Source organism: Procambarus clarkii, chromosome 36, assembly GCF_040958095.1.
Source record: "Procambarus clarkii isolate CNS0578487 chromosome 36, FALCON_Pclarkii_2.0, whole genome shotgun sequence".
NCBI classification, from domain to species: Eukaryota; Metazoa; Arthropoda; class Malacostraca; order Decapoda; family Cambaridae; genus Procambarus; species Procambarus clarkii.
In genome coordinates, this window is record NC_091185.1 from 24,172,403 (window position 1) to 24,182,666 (window position 10,264).

At 36.8% G+C, this 10,264-nt stretch overlaps 1 protein-coding gene across 1 annotated transcript in view; it reads right to left on the reverse strand.

Moving 5' to 3' along the window:
• LOC123756161 (RNA exonuclease 1 homolog) overlaps nt 1-7,518 on the reverse strand; it is a 52,525-nt gene extending 45,007 nt beyond the window's left edge. Inside the window, exons 1-11 of the mRNA XM_069336583.1 lie at nt 7,487-7,518; nt 6,628-6,706; nt 6,335-6,362; nt 5,408-5,513; nt 5,199-5,249; nt 4,905-4,936; nt 4,656-4,736; nt 4,356-4,448; nt 1,840-1,883; nt 977-1,059; nt 448-469 (exon numbers count right to left, since the gene is read on the reverse strand). The gene's annotated coding sequence lies outside the window, so the exon portion shown is untranslated. The remainder of the gene's footprint in view (nt 1-447; nt 470-976; nt 1,060-1,839; nt 1,884-4,355; nt 4,449-4,655; nt 4,737-4,904; nt 4,937-5,198; nt 5,250-5,407; nt 5,514-6,334; nt 6,363-6,627; nt 6,707-7,486) is intronic.
• Between the last annotated feature and the right edge of the window lie 2,746 nt (nt 7,519-10,264).

Sequence of the window (10,264 nt, forward strand, 5' to 3'; positions counted from 1 at the left end):
TCAAATTTACAGCTCCAAATATCTATTCTTATCTTAAGCCCTATAATAAATATTTAACTTTACTATATTTTAGGTTATCATATGTTGTGACGCTAAACATTGCAGGTCAATATATGCCCACAAGATGTTTACACATCTCTTTACTATACCACAACATGAACTCCAAGTGGCTAGAAAGCCAACCTAGATGAAGATGTGTGGACCATTAAAAACTCTGTACGAGTGGTAGGAAGGTGAAATGCACTGAATGGAATGGAGAGAGAGTGAAGCCAATTCCATCCACGATTTAAATACGATGAAAACATTAATATTGAGAGGGGTAATTAGTACACTATGAACCAACAGCTAGGAGACTGGGCATAATGAACTAGTTCTTGCTTTACTGTTATTTACAAATAGGCAAGCGCCAAACATACTATTTACTACATCAAGCCCAAAGATGCTCACCATTATGCCAGCAGCCAGTCACCTGCAGAAGGGAAAACCCCCATTAGAAGCTTTACCAAACACACACTTAACCATAAATGAGTAGTATCTCAGTTATCATATTAATCAACATATATCGTTAGACTCTTCCAGATATCATCATAGAAATGGCAAACTTAAATGCAAATATTAGGGATTTACATCCTCTTTCAGTGGATAATTACAATCATTTACTAGGAGTCATTTTGGTCATCAAAGTTAAAAGATTAACCTTAAAAGTTAAATTACTAGAGTCTAAATTATAAAAGTCCAATTACAATTGGACATAAATTTGTAGTCACTATACTGAGAAAAATCCTATACTGTTTGTGTACTACACTGAGCTTTGATTATGTTATGATCGTCAACGGTATATTCACCCAGGTTTTTATAAGAACAGCAACATTCCTTCAATGAAGTATCCAAATCTCCCTCAATTTGCAGTTAAACTTACCACACGATAATAGAAATGCAAATATTTAATCTATTCTTTTAATAAAAAGACAATTACCTGGTATAGGCCTGGAGCAACTGCAATATTTGAGAAGCAATATAATTGACCATCTCAACATTCTTGACCAATCCATGTATAACCTGAAGCAGAAATAATAATATTAAGTAACAAAGCCTAATAAAAGACAAATATTTTATCATCAGACATCACAAGCATCATTGACCGAATTCATCTGTTGGAAACCGCGAATGTGAATTAAAATGTTCATCATAATTACATTTACAGTATGATTATATATACTTGTGAACCTGTCCCTCCTCTATCTTTGTGGACATGCTTACATTTATTAAACAGCACTCTTAGATCTTTACAGAGATCAGAGATATACCAGTCTCTCTTTTTATCATTTATTATTTTGATAACTTTTCACCGAAATATTGTTATAACAGCCCCTCCTAATACTTCAGAGCCAATAAACTGTTTTATAAATGTAAACAAAGCCACCAAAGATTGAAACAGACACACAGGTTTGTTCGAACATGATGAAGGTCAAGAGAAGTGGGTAAGGGGAGGCAGAAAACATGGTTCAGATGGAAGGAGGAAGGAGCTAAGACAGTAAGGAGAAAAGTGTAAAAAGTTGGAGTAGACACACTCTTTATGTCCGACTGATCTCAATTACTTTAAAATACTGCATTGCTGCCACTATCCTGTCCATCTACACCCATTGTTCATAACTACTAAACAGTGCAACAGGAACAGAGCAGTTTAACCCAATTTGTCAAGTATTTGCTCAATTTATCCGTTAATTTTAATTACTTTAAATTCCACATTAATTTTAAATTATAATAAATCCAAAATGCATTACTTTGCATTCTGGATAATCAGCCAATAATACAATAAAACCACACTAGATCACTTGCCTTGTTGTATCATTCTTCAATTACCAGTATTATGCAGCTCATCTCTGAAAGATTAAAAAAAATGTTAATCAACCATGTAAAATGAGAAATGCTAAACAAAGCAACACTAGTCAGAAAATATTGAACATCACAGTTTCAGATATATGCTTGTCTATATATTCATCACAATATTCATACAATATTAAGTGCCTTCCTATCACTTAAAATGCCACAAAGCAATATACCTAATATTAGATTTAAAACTAATTTCAATAAAGATTAATGTAAAATTCCTTCAGCAGTTAGTGGGCACCTTAACTTTAATAGTTATTTAACACTCGCTGACTTTGGACACCGATCCCGTTCATTTTTTTTCTCCTGAATCCTTACCGTGGACAGGACTTGCGTCCACTACAAAAATATTTGTATAAAATTCATTTTTATCTGATCGATCTCGGAATAGTATCAAAATAAGCGCCTTTAGATTGCGCACAATTTGATACCAAAATGAAAGATATAACATGAAACTTGATGTCCAAACACTTGAAAGATTATAAATAGGTTTTTGGTCAAATTATTAAAATATTTGGTAAAATTCTATTTATTGTCCTATTATCTTGGGACTAGTTTTAAAATGCATACCTTTACGTTGCGAACAATTTGATACCAAAATGAAAGATGTAACGAAAATTGATGTTATCAAACTAAACGAGTATACACATTAGGTTGCAGAGTACAAATTGGTGCTTGTTCACGGGTAACTTTAGGCTTTTCTGCGAGAAGGCACTCCAGGCTTTTGTACATAATATTCATACACATCTGTAGGGAATTTAATTGCGAACACAATGATACCAAAACGAGTGACATAGCACGAGAATTAAGGTGAGAAAAATGGAACGAGTATGCAAATTTTACTGATTTTGTGCGCTCACGGGTAACTTTTGCTGACTTCAGGCTTTGCTGTTAGTGGAGTCATGCCAGGCTTTTGGGAATTATGTTCATACACACCTGTAGGGAATTTAATTGCGAACACAATACCAAAATGAACGACATAGCATGAGAATTAAGGTGAGAAAGCTGAAACGAGTACACACATTTAGGCGTCATCGTGCGCTTGCCCGCACATTGGGTCCATAACCTAAGTTGACTGCTTGCATGTCGGGTGAGCGATAGTGTTAACAGTGCCTGGCAAATCAATATAGATATCAGTCCAACATTAACACTTTGCCGCAGGCAGCCTATTGAAAAAAAACTTTCACCATGTGCTGGCGGAGTTTCGAGCGCTTAAGCGGCAAGACCGAAAAGTGTATAGTCTTTTAACTGTCCTGTCACTATAATTGTCGGCGTACGTATTTAATTTTTGTATCACTGTGCTTGCCATAGAATTATCTATAAGAACATACCTATAAAATGCCTCGAAAGCATAAGGTATATTAACACCAAATAAAGAACTACCGAGATCACTAGCCGAGAGCGTCAAACGGCAACAAAATGTTTCTACTCTTCATTGTCGTGTAGCCCACAGTTGTGCTACAGCGTTGATTTTGGTATCACTGAAATCGCAATAAAATTCTCTACACGGACATATGCATATAAATATAGAATCAATATCACAGCCCACCCACAACAGTGTGGGAAGTGGCCTAAGTGTTACCCGCGGCAGCATATCGGTGAAACCCGCATTGAAAAGTGTATATTCAATTCACTAGCCTGACATTATTTTTCGATGTACATATTTCCTTTTTGTACCAATGTGTTCGTAATAATGTTCTAGAAGAACATAAGTATAAAAGGTCACATATGGATACGTTCGACCAGCAACATATATAAAAACTACGTCGATTATACTAGTCGTGTCAGTAATACAATCGTTTTACCACGATGATTCACTGCCATGCCGTTCTCCCAAAAAAGCTGTTTGGCTATTAGATAAAACGTAAATTTCATGGCGAACATTTGTAAACTATCCCAAAGTAGATCGGATAGAAAATAGAATTTATACAATTTTTTTCTTTGGACTCGTGAGCCCCCTCATCTACCATAGTCGACACAAAGACTGTTGACGCGCTCAAGAGCCACCAAGGCGCAAAAGTGTTAACCCTAGCATTTAAGTGCAAAAGCCCATTAATTCTCCCACAGCAATACTTTGCACAACACCAAATTTTAGCTTACAATAATTTGTAGTCACTCCCACCCATCCTTGCTCCATACCATACCAAGCGCTTGCCATGTCATACTAACCCACCTTAAAGGTCGTGACCATAACCTCACTAATGTTCCTAATCTGAAAACATACAATCCATAAAGATATCAGAACCACCACCCAGCTTTACTTACAGGCATGGCACACTGAATTATTCAATACTTAGTTGCACACCCTGTATATTTACAAATCACTCAAATGCCATTAACTTGAAGAAACCACTATAACTGTTGCTAGTTCAGATACATTTACAAGTAATTGAGCAATTTCTAGGTTTTCCAAATTAATCAACACATCGTTAGACGATTCGGCTATCACAGGTATGGGTACATACCCGATATACAAATATTGTAGTAGTGGCGGTACCAGTTCTCCACAACGACGATGCTCCAAACAGGAATATTTGCAAAAGCATAAACCAGTTTGCCTGTAAAGGGAAAATAAACCCAATGTTAACTACTAGAGACAATCACCACATGAAAGATTCAAGTTATACCTATCTCAGAACACTTTGTCTTCACTCCTGTGTCAGACATCTAAGGAAGGATTAATTATCATCATACTTGGGTTACATAACTTAGCAATAACAAACTATTTGGCAGCACCAAGTCTAGTCTGACGGTACACTACTTACTAGGGACGTAGCATAGCGTATCATAGCATTGCATAACACGGCATAAGGACGAAGAGAAGGCCAAGCGCCTGGACTGTCCATCTGTGGAACAAGAAACACACACACATTACACTTATTCCAAGTTTGAAGCATTTGAGAAGGCTGAACGTAATTCAGAAATGAGGAATTCACTAGTCAACATTATAATTATGATAGAATATTCATCACTTTAATTAGATCAAAAGTACATGTTGCAGTGCACAAGCTCACCTAGTGTGTTAATGTGTCGTACATCACTTCACCTGGAAAGTTAAGACTTTGTTAATATATTTAAAGAAAACTATAAATACTTCGGAAGTTTAACTCTAGAATTCAGAATCCTTTTGACTTTCTCTCACAGAGATCAAGTATAAAAATTTGTCATCATTGCATAAAATTATCAACACCTTTTACAAGAAAGAAAAGTGACCAGTTTAAAAAAAATTCATTTGCGTGGTCGGACTGTTCATAGTACAAACCGATAAACAAATACAACCTAATATACAAATTTCAACATTTACTTACCAATAAACAAATTTCTGCACCTTAATCTGTACACTTTGCCACATCCCAAACCTGAAGAAAGATCAAAACTTTAGCTTCATCAACATTAAGAGAGACAAGGCTCGTGTATATAGTGGTCAGACCTGTTGAGCTTGAACCTTCAGGTGTCAGGATACAATTACAATTTCATCATTATCAGCAATGAGAACTAAATTAAGTTTGAGACTAACCAGAGACCGCTACGTAACCGCTAGCCCAGCTGCCTAACTTTCTCTAATGTGCTTTAGTCCTTGATGCATCAATGTTGCTTGCATAGGGGATGGGAGCGTGTTCCACCTTAGGGGGAGAAATGTTTGTTTATGGCATTTACGTTAAGGTCCATTACTTAATGTACACCAAACTGCATTTCATCAGACAGCCTTGCGGCCAATTTGACACACGGCCTCTAGTACACAGCAGTGGGTTCCACCATTGCTGGCGCTGCTGTGTAGCGACTACAGGATTAGTACAAGTGTTTTGTCATCATATAAACTGTGTGAACGTTACAAGAATTCAAAGACACATTGTTAAATATATTATAGTACCTCAAGTTGCTACAAGTATTGCACAAAATATGTACTATGGCATTCTTAAAATTAATTTTGCAAGAGGGGCCAAGAGAACCTAAATTCCTAACTTGAGAGGTTTATATTTCAGGACTTCGCGTCCCAGCCCGGTCCTCAACCAGGCCTCCTTTGTGTTACACAAACCCCAGGAAGCAGCCCACAGCAGCTGTCCAACTCCTAGGTACCCATTTACTGCAAGGTAACAGGAGCATCAGGGTGAAAAACATTTTGCCCGTTTGCCTTCACCGGGGATCGAACCCGGAACCTCGGAACTAGGAATCAGAAGGGCAGTCCCCTCAGCTGTCAAGCGCCCTAACCAAGGTCATAAATGGTACATATTTAATAAATTTGGACCAAGACTACTCGTGTTATGCCTGGGCAATTTAGGACAACGACATGTTAATGCTTAATCTGTTCCTTTATTATTTCAATAGCACAAACAAGCTTTCCTGACAAGACATTTTGCAAGTTCAAGCCACAGAGGCTCAAGATTCTAAAATTTGTGGAAGGTTGTATTTTAAGCACCTACTTGGTACCCAGTACTGTACTCACCATTTACGAAAATCTTCCATGCCAACATCTGGAAAAGGAAAGAGTGCATGTTAAGTCACATTCTACGAACCAAAAATAACAAAACTGGTGCAACATTCAGCGTACGAATACTTGTTAATCACAAAGATCTCAGTAGAGGTGTCATTTTTTCATCAAATGAAGTAATTCACAAAATTTCATCGCTACATTGGACAGAAATCAACTATGCACAATTAAAAGAAAAAATTCAGTTTCAATATTATATGAAACAACAACCACTAAATATCTGCACAAGTTTTCAACCTTAAAATTACCTGGTAGTTTTGGATCATCACAACTTTAGCATCATTCCACAACTGATGCCCTTGAACCTTCTCGACCCAGCCACATGCCCTGAAAAAATTAATATAATCAACAAAATTGTCAAAAACCAACAAATATTCATCATAAATATTACTATCAGACATCACAAGGCATCACTGACCGAAGCCATCTGTTGGAAACCGCGAATGTGAAGACACTAATCATCATGATAACTCATGGCTACCACTACCAGTCAACACCACCAGTCTACATTTCTGTAGTGTTTTCACTAAACATGAAGGCAAAGACCTAGTCCTAATTCATTTCTGCAATTGCAGCAACTTCATGACATTGCACACTGCAACACTGAAAAATCTTTATGTAAACTTCTCAAATGCAAAAATCTGCTCTACAATCTTGTTACGCCAAATGCAACAATCATTAGTAATAATTATTAATAAAAACCTTCAATTTCTTTTCAAATGACTAGGTACCAATAACCAGGAGTTAAAATCCTTTAAAATTTGTATTGCTAAATTTAAAAGATGTTTAAAAATGTTACACATGTAACAACAAGGCCTAAGAAGTGCACCAAAGGGAATCCTTGAACTCAATTTATCAAGCAATAAGTATAAAAACTAAGCTTTCCCAAGCTGCATTTCCCCCATAAAGACTTATGGCAAATAATGTAATGTTTAATTTTATCAGCTATGAGCATGTGGCAGGTCATGTAGATCGAGCTGAAAGCAAAGTTTCTTGTTCAAATTTACAAACTATCATTAGTAGACAATGTTAACCAGCTTTGGTAGACATGCTAGATTGTTATAACAGTAGTTCAAAGTACTAAACTTGAACACAAAAAATAATTACCCAATTAACAATTTTGGCTCCAACACGGTGACCCCTGAAATAGAAATTACATATGAAGCAAGTCATAAATAAAGTATATAAAGTTTAAAGAGCTTTACTGTCAGACATCACAAGGCATCATTGGCCAAAAGCCATCTGTTGGAAACCGCGAATGTGAAGACACTAATCATCATGTGTACGTAACGTAAAGGACTAGATAACTATACTTTACAAATGGTGAGCATTTGCAGACATCTTGATACAGCTTTTTCCAAGGTATATTAACTGGGAATAGTAAGATTATGTAGAAAAGTAAGAAAAGGGAAGTCATTTTGTTTTAAATATTAAAACTACAGTGGTACCTCGACTTACGATTGTCCCTACATACGATAATTTCGAGTTATGATGTAAATTTCATAAAAAAATGCGACGACAGCCGATGGTGTCGTCGACTTACGATATTTGTTGGTACATATTCGGGTCGACCGAGCGAGTGTTTCATGGTCAAGCAGCCGACCTGCCTCAGTTTACTACAGCTGCCCGCTTAGTGACGATCGCACCTATGAGAAATTTCACTTTTGTGGTGATTTTTTGCATTTTGAACATTAAAAGTAATTATTACATATCATGTCATGAGTCCCAGGAAAGTCAGTGGTAAGGCTCAACATATAAAATCCCATGTAAGGATGACCATAGAGCACACAACATGAGCGAACAGCATTGCTATTCAGCTTGTGACCACAGCATTGCCGAAAAATGTCAAAATAAATATATAAGTTATTATTTAGCGATGACAATATTACAGATGACCCCTGACCGATATAAATAACCAGGGTTGTGATAATAGCAGGATTGTTGTAACAATTAGCGCTGTGGGAGGAGTGATGCTGAGACGGAGGGAGATAGCATCGTTTACTGACTGCGTGGCCACCTGTTATTGTTTGCATTCACCATACCAGCTCAGTGGTTCTCTGGTGAACACAAATGTAGATACGTATATATAATGTGTGTATTCGTGTGATAACAGCAAAGGATTATGCTGGGAGGACCCATTTGGGTGACAGAGGTGACGTCGTCTGCACGATTTGTCTAGCTGCTTAGAGGGTGGCCACTATGCTCTTTGGGCGCACTACAAGCTTAGGTACACAGTTACGGTGCATACAACATGTAGATACTTATATATAATGTGTATATAGGGTTATAACACTGCAAACAGTATTTTATTGTTGGGGGAGAAAGTTTAGTGCGTGTGACCTTGAATGAGTGAGGGAGCCACCAGCTGTGTATAGCGATGACTTAGTGCCTGAACTAACTATCAGCTTAGCTGTACAGTTGTGGTGAACAAAATATATACATACTTATATATAATATCTGTATATAGTGTAATAACACCACAAATGGTATTGTTGGGGTGAGAAAGTTTAGTGCGTGTGTTAATTGAGTGGCAGCGAGTAGCTGGCTGGTGTGTGGCGGTAACTCCATGTTGCTTTTGGACTCTCAATACCAACTTAGTGGTTCGTTATGGTGAACAAAACAGGCAGATACTTATATATAACCCGTGTATAGAGTGTAATAACAGCAAAACTATTTGTTTATTGTTTTATGAACATAATTGATTCACTAATATGCACACCATACTTTTGAGTATAGCGATTATTCACCAGTTTTATTGTATAAATATATTACTATACACACTATTGAAGAATATTACTGCAAAAAAAAACTAAGAAAAAATCAATCGGAGGCATTGAAACAATTAGGTAATTATATCTTTGTGGCAACTCCCACCTGTCAGCGCGGGAGAATGACCGGCTCTGATGACCGCTCTGTCAACGCCCACTTTTTGCCAGACTTCCTCGGTCAATTGCGCCCAAAATATGTCGCCTACGATTTTTTTTTATTTTTCCTGTGCCCAGGGGACAAATTAATGTGCTCAGAAGACGAAAAAAAAATTGATTTTTTTTCGTGCGCACAGGGGTGTAAATGTCCTCAGGACCCCTGAGCAGTGGAAGGGTTAAGCAAAAAACTGAATATAAAAAACAAATTTCCAAATAAACACATAGTTAGACGATCTGTTTAGTTAACATTACTTAGTAATAAACTATTTTGCAGCACCAAGTCTAGTCTGATGGTACACTACTTACTAGGGACGTAGCATAGCGTATCATAGCATTGCATAACACGGCTTAAGGACGAAGAGAAGGCCAAGTGCCTAGACTGCCCATCTGTGGAACAAGAAACACACACATTACACTTATTCCAGGTTTGAAACATTTGAGTCTGCTGAAAGTAATTCAGAAATGAAGAATTCACTAGTCAACATTATTATTATGGTAGAATATTCATCACTGTAATCAGATCAAAAGTTGATATTGTTGTGCACAAGCTCACCTTGAGTGTTAATGTGTCGTACATCACTTCACCTGGAAAGTTAAGGCTTTGTTAATATACTTGTAGAAAACCATGTATACTTCCTAAGTTTAACTAATTCAGAATCCTTTTGACTCTCTCACAGAGATCAAGTATAAAAATTTGTCATCATTGCATAAAATTATCCACACCTTTTACAAGTAACCAGTTTTAAAAAAATTCATCATTTGTGTGGTCGGACTGTTCATAGTACAAACCGATAAACAAATTAATACAACCTAATATACAAATTTAAACATTTACTTACCAATAAACAAATTTCTGCACCTTAATCTGTACACTTTCCCACATCCCAAACCTGAGGAAAGTTCAAAACCTTAGCTTCATCAACATTAAATGACAAGGCTCGTGTATATAGAGGTCAGACCT